At 46.3% G+C, this 9,895-nt stretch overlaps 1 protein-coding gene across 1 annotated transcript in view; it reads left to right on the top strand.

The window, feature by feature from the left end:
- Nucleotides 1-241: 241 nt before the first annotated feature.
- grm4 (glutamate receptor, metabotropic 4) overlaps nucleotides 242-9,895 on the top strand; it is a 68,017-nt gene continuing 58,363 nt past the window's right edge. The window contains exon 1 of the mRNA XM_083668664.1: nucleotides 242-307. The gene's annotated coding sequence lies outside the window, so the exon portion shown is untranslated. The remainder of the gene's footprint in view (nucleotides 308-9,895) is intronic.

The raw sequence follows: 9,895 nt of genomic DNA, 5'->3' as shown, positions 1-9,895 counted from the left end.
ATAGCATCCAGGGATCACTTCCTGTAGAGCCCAACCGTCAGCATGCAGGACGCTAATGTGTGACAGACCAATCAATAGTCAGCGGCCACACAGAGCCGGCAGCAGCTGTCACTGGGCCACACAGGACATCCAGCCATACTGGACCCTCGCAGAGTGGGTTAGGGTTAGGGTTAGGGTTAGGGTTAGGGTTAGGGTTAGGGTTAACCCTAACCCTAACCCAGCAGCTGTCACCGGGCCACACAGGACATCCAGCCATACTGGACCCTCGCAGAGTGACAGCCAACACAGTCTCCTGCAGAGTTCATGGGTAATTACACGAGCAGGGCTCTCCCTAAAGAATGAACAGTGTTTCTGCGTCACGCTGTGAACTTGGCAGCGCCACTATGTAAACATGTCAAGGCAAATTAAACTATATATTTAGTAATGATAGAGTAAGTATCTTTATTAAACTATATAGTAGTAATGATAAAGTAAGTATTGACTTGATCGCCAACAACGTTGTTGTTAAAAGTGAAAGTGAACGTGTTACGATGTTCCTCAGTGAATTCAGTGTTTTTGTTGTATTTTTTGCACATTTTGACATGAATAAGATAGCAAGAAAGTCGAATCTATGTTTGCGGGCCAATCTTCTTCTGTGTGTAAACTTCAACGGAATTTGTTGAATGGAGAAATGTCTCTTCTAGAAAAGGAGTGGGCCTGGGTTGTCAAACAAGATGAAGTACTCCTTTAGCTACGAAGCGTTGGAGAAACTCACCCCAGCACGATTGGCCCAGGGTGATGTCACTCTCTCATGGCGGGGGAGGAAGGGGGCTCAATGCTATTGGCTGTCACCTCCTCTTTTAAAATTGAGTGGTAAAACTTTAAAGGTCAAATCTGAGAGATGGAAATATTATGGAAAGGTCTAATGCCAGCTGTGAGGTTGTGATCATCTGTCTCCAGGAACAGAGAGTCAATGAACAGGAGCAGGCAGGAGATGAGGGGCCGTTAGAGAACTCAGACCCTCAATCTACCATCCAGTCATCAAACTATCATCCATTCATCAATCTATCATCCAGTCATCAAACTATCATCCATTCATCAATCTGTCATCCAGTCATCAAACTATCATCCATTCATCAATCTGTCATCCAGTCATCAAACTATCATCCAGTCATCAATCTATCATCCAGTCATCAAACTATCATCCATTCATCAATCTGTCATCCATTCAATTAAACGCTGATATTTTTATACTGTAGCTATGCTGCATTAGCGGTGAGACATGTGATTGATGCACCAACGTCGATAAACAGATCACACACGATTTAGAAAAGACACAAAAAAACAACACACAAAATAAGCAGCAAATAATTATTTGGTTTGTTAGGGTTAGGGTTAGTCATAATTATTTGGTTTGTTAGGGTTAGGGTTAGTCATAATTATTTGGTTTGTTAGGGTTAGGGTTAGGGTTAGTAATAATTATTTGGTGGGTTAGGGTTAGGGTTAGGGTTAGTAATCATTATTTGGTGGGTTAGGGTTAGTCATAATTATTTGGTGGGTTAGGGTTAGTAATCATTATTTGGTGGGTTAGGGTTAGTAATAATTATTTGGTGGGTTAGGGTTAGTAATCATTATTTGGTGGGTTAGGGTTAGTAATCATTATTTGGTGGGTTAGGGTTAGTCATAATTATTTGGTGGGTTAGGGTTAGTAATCATTATTTGGTGGGTTAGGGTTAGTAATCATTATTTGGTTTGTTAGGGTTAGTAATCATTATTTGGTTCATTCCTGATTGGGAAAACAAGTCAATGTAAATCTTCATCTTCATCTTCATCTCGTCTGGTTTCATCACGTTACTTGGTACGTGTTTGTGGGGATAGTCGAGGTCCCTCCCTCTCCCGGTGGTTAGCGTTGGTTGGCTAGCCCTGACACCCTGCTTTGTTCCGTGGTTATTCAGGAGTGTTGTTTCTGTTCCAGAGGCTCAGCTGTCTGCCTTCCACTGAGTGGGACAGAAACACAGAGAGACTCTCTGCTCTAACCCTATCCCTGAGAAGCAGCGTTGGGTACAGAAGTGGGAGGAGTTTATGCGCTGGCCTCGTTGTGCGTTATGAATAATGTCTGCCAGCAGAAGCAGTCCTAGGGTTGTAGGGTTAGAGTTGTAGGGTTAGTGTTGTAGGGTTAGGGTTGTAGGGTTAGTGTTGTAGGGTTGTAGGGTTAGGGTTAGGGTTAGTGTTGTAGGGTTAGGGTTAGTGTTGTAGGGTTAGGGTTAGGGTTGTAGGGTTAGGGTTGTAGGGTTAGGGTTGTAGGGTTAGGGTTAGGGTTGTAGGGTTAGGGTTGTAGGGTTAGGGTTGTAGGGTTAGGGTTAGGGTTGTAGGGTTAGGGTTGTAGGGTTAGTGTTGTAGGGTTAGAGTTGTAGGGTTAGGGTTGTAGGGTTAGGGTTGTAGGGTTAGGGTTAGGGTTGTAGGGTTAGAGTTGTAGGGGTAGGGTTAGGGTTGTAGGGTTAGGGTTGTAGGGTTAGGGTTAGGGTTGTAGGGTTAGGGTTGTAGGGTTAGGGTTAGGGTTGTAGGGTTAGAGTTGTAGGGTTAGGGTTGTAGGGTTAGGGTTAGTGTTAGGGTTGTAGGGTTAGGGTTAGGGTTGTAGGGTTAGGGTTGTAGGGTTAGGGTTAGTGTTGTAGGGTTAGGGTTGTAGGGTTAGGGTTGTAGGGTTAGGGTTAGGGTTGTAGGGTTAGGGTTAGTGTTGTAGGGTTAGGGTTGTAGGGTTAGGGTTAGGGTTGTAGGGTTAGGGTTAGTGTTGTAGGGTTAGGGTTGTAGGGTTAGGGTTGTAGGATTAGGGTTAGGGTTAGTGTTGTAGGGTTAGGGTTGTAGGATTAGGGTTAGGGTTTTAGGGTTAGGGTTAGTGTTGTAGGGTTAGGGTTAGTGTTGTAGGGTTAGGGTTGTAGGGTTAGGGTTAGGGTTAGTGTTGTAGGGTTAGGGTTGTAGGATTAGGGTTGTAGGGTTAGGGTTAGGGTTAGGGTTGTAGGGTTAGGGTTAGGGTTAGTGTTGTAGGGTTAGGGTTAGGGTTGTAGGGTTAGGGTTAGGGTTGTAGGGTTAGGGTTAGGGTTAGTGTTGTAGGGTTAGGGTTAGTGTTGTAGGGTTAGGGTTAGGGTTGTAGGGTTAGGGTTAGTGTTGTAGGGTTAGGGTTAGGGTTGTAGGGTTAGGGTTAGGGTTGTAGGATTAGGGTTGTAGGGTTAGGGTTAGTGTTGTAGGGTTAGGGTTGTAGGGTTAGGGTTAGGGTTAGTGTTGTAGGGTTAGGGTTAGGGTTGTAGGGTTAGGGTTAGTGTTGTAGGGTTAGGGTTAGGGTTGTAGGGTTAGGGTTAGGGTTAGTGTTGTAGGGTTAGGGTTGTAGGGTTAGGGTTAGGGTTAGGGTTGTAGGGTTAGGGTTGTAGGGTTAGGGTTAGGGTTAGTGTTGTAGGGTTAGGGTTAGGGTTAGTGTTGTAGGGTTAGGGTTAGGGTTAGTGTTGTAGGGTTAGGGTTAGGGTTAGGGTTGTAGGGTTAGGGTTAGGGTTAGTGTTGTAGGGTTAGGGTTAGGGTTGTAGGGTTAGGGTTAGTGTTGTAGGGTTAGGGTTAGTGTTGTAGGGTTAGGGTTAGGGTTGTAGGGTTAGGGTTAGGGTTAGTGTTGTAGGGTTAGGGTTAGGGTTGTAGGGTTAGGGTTAGGGTTAGTGTTGTAGGGTTAGGGTTAGGGTTGTAGGGTTAGGGTTAGTGTTGTAGGGTTAGGGTTAGTGTTGTAGGGTTAGGGTTAGTGTTGTAGGGTTAGGGTTAGGGTTAGGGTTGTAGGGTTAGGGTTAGGGTTAGTGTTGTAGGGTTAGGGTTAGTGTTGTAGGGTTAGGGTTAGTGTTGTAGGGTTAGGGTTAGTGTTGTAGGGTTAGGGTTAGGGTTGTAGGGTTAGGGTTAGGGTTAGTGTTGTAGGGTTAGGGTTAGGGTTGTAGGGTTAGGGTTAGGGTTGTAGGATTAGGGTTGTAGGGTTAGGGTTAGTGTTGTAGGGTTAGGGTTGTAGGGTTAGGGTTAGGGTTAGTGTTGTAGGGTTAGGGTTAGGGTTGTAGGGTTAGGGTTAGTGTTGTAGGGTTAGGGTTAGGGTTGTAGGGTTAGGGTTAGGGTTAGTGTTGTAGGGTTAGGGTTGTAGGGTTAGGGTTAGGGTTAGGGTTGTAGGGTTAGGGTTGTAGGGTTAGGGTTAGGGTTAGTGTTGTAGGGTTAGGGTTAGGGTTAGTGTTGTAGGGTTAGGGTTAGGGTTAGTGTTGTAGGGTTAGGGTTAGGGTTAGGGTTGTAGGGTTAGGGTTAGGGTTAGTGTTGTAGGGTTAGGGTTAGGGTTGTAGGGTTAGGGTTAGTGTTGTAGGGTTAGGGTTAGTGTTGTAGGGTTAGGGTTAGGGTTGTAGGGTTAGGGTTAGGGTTAGTGTTGTAGGGTTAGGGTTAGGGTTGTAGGGTTAGGGTTAGGGTTAGTGTTGTAGGGTTAGGGTTAGGGTTGTAGGGTTAGGGTTAGTGTTGTAGGGTTAGGGTTAGTGTTGTAGGGTTAGGGTTAGTGTTGTAGGGTTAGGGTTAGGGTTAGGGTTGTAGGGTTAGGGTTAGGGTTAGTGTTGTAGGGTTAGGGTTAGTGTTGTAGGGTTAGGGTTAGTGTATGGTTAGGGTTAGTGTAGGGTTAGGGTTAGTGTAGGGTTAGGGTTGTAGGGTTAGGGTTAGGGTTGTAGGGTTAGGGTTAGGGTTGTAGGGTTAGTGTTGTAGGGTTAGGGTTAGTGTTGTAGGGTTAGGGTTAGGGTTGTAGGGTTAGGGTTAGGGTTGTTGGGGTGTTAAAGAGTAATGACTATAGTTCCCCTCTGCTGCGTCTCAGACCTGCAGCAGACTTCCTGGCTCTGAGTGTGTGTCTGTGTGTGTGTGTGTGTTCTGGCTCTGGGAGAGTGTATGTGTGTGTGTGTGTTTCCTGGTTCTGGGAGAGTGTGTGTGTGTGTGTGTGTGTGTTTCCTGGCTCTGGGAGAGTGTGTGTGTGTGTGTGTGTGTGTTTCCTGGTTCTGGGAGAGTGTGTGTGTGTGTGTGTGTGTGTGTGTGTGTGTGTGTGTGTGTGTGTGTGTGTGTGTGTGTGTTTCCTGGCTCTGGGAGAGTGTGTGTGTTTGTGTGTGTGTGTGTTTCCTGGCTCTGGGAGAGTGTGTGTGTGTGTGTGTGTTTCCTGGCTCTGGGAGAGTGTGTGTGTGTGTATGTGTTTCCTGGCTCTGGGAGAGTGTGACCACTACATATTTAAACAACCCAGCATGAGTTGATGCTGTGCATTCTAAATGGCATCTGTTTGAAACCGGGGCAAACCACTGCTCTGCTGGAATACTGAACACACACACACACACACACACACACACACACACACACACACACACACACACACACACACACACACACACACATTACTTACAAACATTTATGTAAAATGTAGTCTCTGTATTAGTGCAGCCAGCCGCCTCCTGCTGTGAGGGCAGGGAGGTGACAGAGAGAGAACCCAGGCCAGACCTTCCACTCACCACAACACCCTGATCTCCTGGAGCAGGAAGAATATCACCATCATCTACTTATTGTTCTACATCCCATAATCATCATGAATATAAAAGGGGAAAAAACAAGATACAATTATTCAAATCAGTGATACTTTGCTGGAATGAGGTCGACCAATTAACTTCTATCATGCCCCCACAATATGTTAATCACCAACCAGTATCATGTTAGCAGAGTATTCACATTCTTTCAAATTGTTAGCTTCGCAAGTATGAATATTTTATGGTAAATCTAAGCTCACATTTACACTACATTGCAACATCACCAGAAATAACAGAATCCGATGTTGAACTGTCAGTCTGGGCTGATGGGCCAGTGCCACAGGAGAACCCAGAACACAGGAGAACACAGAACATAGAACATAGAACATAGAACACTAGAGAACACAGAACACAGGAGAACACAGAACATAGAACACAGGAGAACACAGAACATAGAACACAGAACACAGGAGAACACAGGAGAACACAGAACACAGGAGAACACAGAACATAGAACCCAGGAGAACATAGAACCCAGGAGAACCCAGGGCTGGTGTGCCTGGAGCAGCAGAGGAGGTTCATCGCGAGCAGAGAGATCTCAGAGATACGCTGGCCTGACCTATTTCCTGTTGATGCTGCTCACATCAGCACACCAGCAGCTGTACGGTGACATCTGACGGGGAATTCCAGGTAGTCATCCAGAAAGTAGTTTGCGGCTCGATGAATAAATGATGATGTTCAGAAATGTCGTGATGACTTTTGCCCAACCTGGTGAGAAGAACTCTTTGCATGTGACGTCATCCGTTTCCAAACGGGGATATCACATGACCCTCTTACAGCCTGGGGCTGGACCGGCGGCGTGTTGGACACACGGCCCAGAGAGCTGCTGCTTCTCATTCTCTACCAACCAGAGAACAATGCTGCTGCTCAAGCAGCTGGCGTACGTGTTTAAGCACCTCTACAGATTACCTGGACGAGAGGGACTCATTCACAGATATATATGTATGCAAACATGCTATCTCTATTAGCAGAGCATGCTATCTCTATTAGCAGAGCATGCTATCTCTTTTAGCAGAGCATGCTATTTCTATTAGCAGAGCATGCTATCTCTGTTAGCAGAGCATGCTATCTCTGTTAGCAGAGCATGCTATCTCTGTTAGCAGAGCATGCTATCTCTGTTAGCAGAGCATGCTATCTCTGTTAGCAGAGCATGCTATCCTACTAGCAGACAGAGACAACTTGGATGCTGACGTTGAGGTCTTTAGTTGGCCCTCCTCTGAACTGGAATCCAAATAAAACATATTCAAACTAATTTCACTCATACAGCCTCTATAGCCTCCTGCAGCCTCCTACAGCCTCTATACAACCTCCATACAGCCTCCTACAGCCTCTATACAACCTCCATACAGCCTCCATACAACCTCCATACAGCTTCCTACAGCCTCTATAGCCTCTAACAGCCTCCCACAACCTCCATACAGCCTCCTACAACCTCCATAGAGCCTCATACAGCCTCCTACAGCCTCATACAGCCTCCTACAGCCTCCTACAGCCTCCTACAGCCTCCATACAGCCTCCATACAGCCTCTACAGCTTCATACAGCCTCATACAACTTCCTACAGCCTCATACAACCTCCATACAGCCTCATACAGCCTCCATACAGCCTCATACAGCCTCCATACAGCCTCATATAACCTCCTACAGCCTCCTACAGCCTCATAACCTCCCACAGCCTCCCAAGTCTCATACAGCCTCCTACAGCCTCTATAGCCTCCCACAGCCTCCATACAGCCTCATACAGCCTCTATAGCCTCCTACAGCCTCATGCAGCCTCCGTACAGCGTCATACAGCCTCCATACAGCCTCATACAGCCTCCATACAGCCTCATACAGCCTCCATACAGCCTCCCACAGCCTCACATCTAAGTTCTATAAGTTACTGTAATACTTCCAGGAAGTGTAAAGGCGTGCCCACTTAAGGGTTGGAGGACTCTGTTTGGCTCTGGTTTAACCTACGGACATTTTACAAATGCTATTATTAAATGTCTTGATGGCATAAAGCAGCATTTGAATTGTAAATTAGGCGTTTTGGAACGAGGTGAGGCTTGACATCCAGACTGCAGAGAAAGCCCAGATGGAAGTGAATCGGTTACATGTGGATCTGAATTCATCAGTACTCTCCCTAAAGACACGCTGTCGTGCGTAAAACAGATGATTGTGTTACCAATGATTTGTGTGACAATAAATCCAAATGACGTGTTGTGATATCAGTGTAAATTGAGGGTAATTGAGCAAAACAAAGCGCAGGGGAGATGGCGTTGTAATTGCCCGTCTTTCATCATCAAATAGGCTCTGCGTTTCACATTATTAAACCTTGTATGAGTACTATAGTGATTGATTCATCTTACAGTTGGCAAACAGAAGTGAACATATTCCTTTATTTGGTTATGTGATGTTGTATTAATAACCCCATCTGAAGCTGTTGCATAACAACACCAGGTAGGAGAGCAGGAACGCAGGGGAAATAAAACAAAGGCCAAACATATCTCACACATGCTCAGTGTGCTACATGAGGCTGAGACGGATCAAATGTGGCCTATCAAAGGACTCCATGCTGGGTCATGTACTGTGGAGTCTATGGAGACCGAACTGGAAGACAATTCCCATGTTCTTTATCTCTCTCAGTAGCCAATGGATGGTCATGTTTGCAGCTCAGAAGGGTATTCATTGGCTGACATTATTTTTATATAAATCGGTTATTTTTGGATCTTCAGTCACAGCAGTTAAAAGCTCTGCTGGCACACTGCACACTGCACACTGCACACTGCACACGCATTTGTTGTGGAGTGCATGTGTTGGTTTTCACACGTTGTGTGTGAAGTGATGCTGCAACGTTTGGTCGGGTTCCGAAAAAAGACCTCTTGCTTTTAGTCACCAAGTGAAGGTTTGCAAAGAAGGAAAAAAAAACAGGCTTCTCCTGTACTGACTGTTTCTCCTGTACTGTGACTGTTTCTCCTGTACTGTGACTGCTTCTCCTGTACTGTGACTGTTTCTCCTGTACTGTGACTGCTTCTCCTGTACTGTGACTGTTTCTCCTGTACTGTGACTGCTTCTCCTGTACTGTGACTGCTTCTCCTGTACTGTGACTGTTTCTCCTGTACTGTGACTGCTTCTCCTGTACTGTGACTGTTTCTCCTGTACTGTGACTGTTTCTCCTGTACTGTGTCTGCTTGTGGCACTTACTCTTATATAAGACTTGCTTACTTGCGATGGCTGTGATACATAGTTGATTCACTTACAGTACTTTAGACAAATGCTCTTATTATAAGCCACTGGGTTGTAGTGCTGAGCCTGATACCTGCTATTCAGTCAGACTTGAGAGATTCTGATTCTGGACATGCTGCTGCTGTGTGTTTAGTCTTTCCTCAACCAGCCAATCACGGTTCAGCAGACAAGGTGCTGGCATGCCGTCTACAGAACGCCATGCTTCCTAATCTGGTCATTGTCATCACCATCGCCACAGAGGCTGGACTCTAAGTGGATTATACCTGCTGGGCCATCAGGAGAGAACTGAGGATCAGAGGATCACACCCAGATCAGGGGAGGCCTGTGGAGGCAGAAATCAGAGGACAGGCTCATCGTAACGCACGGTACCAGCCTTCAGTGTTTCTCTGGTACCAGCCTTCAGTGTTCCTCTGGTACCAGCCTTCAGTGTTCCTCTGGTACCAGCCTTCAGTGTTTCTCTGGTACCAGCCTTCAGTGTTCCTCTGGTACCAGCCTTCAGTGTTCCTCTGGTACCAGCCTTCAGTGTTCCTCTGGTACCAACCTTCAGTGTTTCTCTGGTACCAGCCTTCAGTGTTTCTCTGGTACCAGCCTTCAGTGTTTCTCTGGTACCAGCCTTCAGTGTTTCTCTGGTACCAGCCTTCAGTGTTCCTCTGGTACCAGCCTTCAGTGTTTCTCTGGTACCAGCCTTCAGTGTTTCTCTGGTACCAGCCTTCAGTGTTCCTCTGGTACCAGCCTTCAGTGTTTCTCTGGTACCAGCCTTCAGTGTTTCTCTGGTTCACAGCACTGATGAAGGAGAGAGACAGTGGAAGGAGAAGGACATCGGCTCTCTCTGCTCCGAGGAACAAAAGCCGTTTCAACCATCAGTTGGTCTCCTTTAATTACATGACCATCACAGGCAGTCAACCCACAGAGGCGGGGCTAACTCCTCTGAGCAATCAGGAGCTTCTGAAAGGATGCTTGTGCTTTTGGCCTGGACCTCAATGCAGGACGAACAGAGGTGTGGGGAATCTATCACAATTAATGTGCCTTTATATGGGGGGGGGGAGCTGGTGGAGGTAGAAATCGGAGGGCGGGCTCATTGTAATG

This window comes from Argentina silus (assembly GCF_951799395.1).
Source record: "Argentina silus genome assembly, chromosome: 4".
NCBI classification, from domain to species: Eukaryota; Metazoa; Chordata; class Actinopteri; order Argentiniformes; family Argentinidae; genus Argentina; species Argentina silus.
The sequence above is the reverse complement of the archived record's forward strand: the minus strand, read 5'-3'. Positions and strand labels throughout refer to the sequence as shown.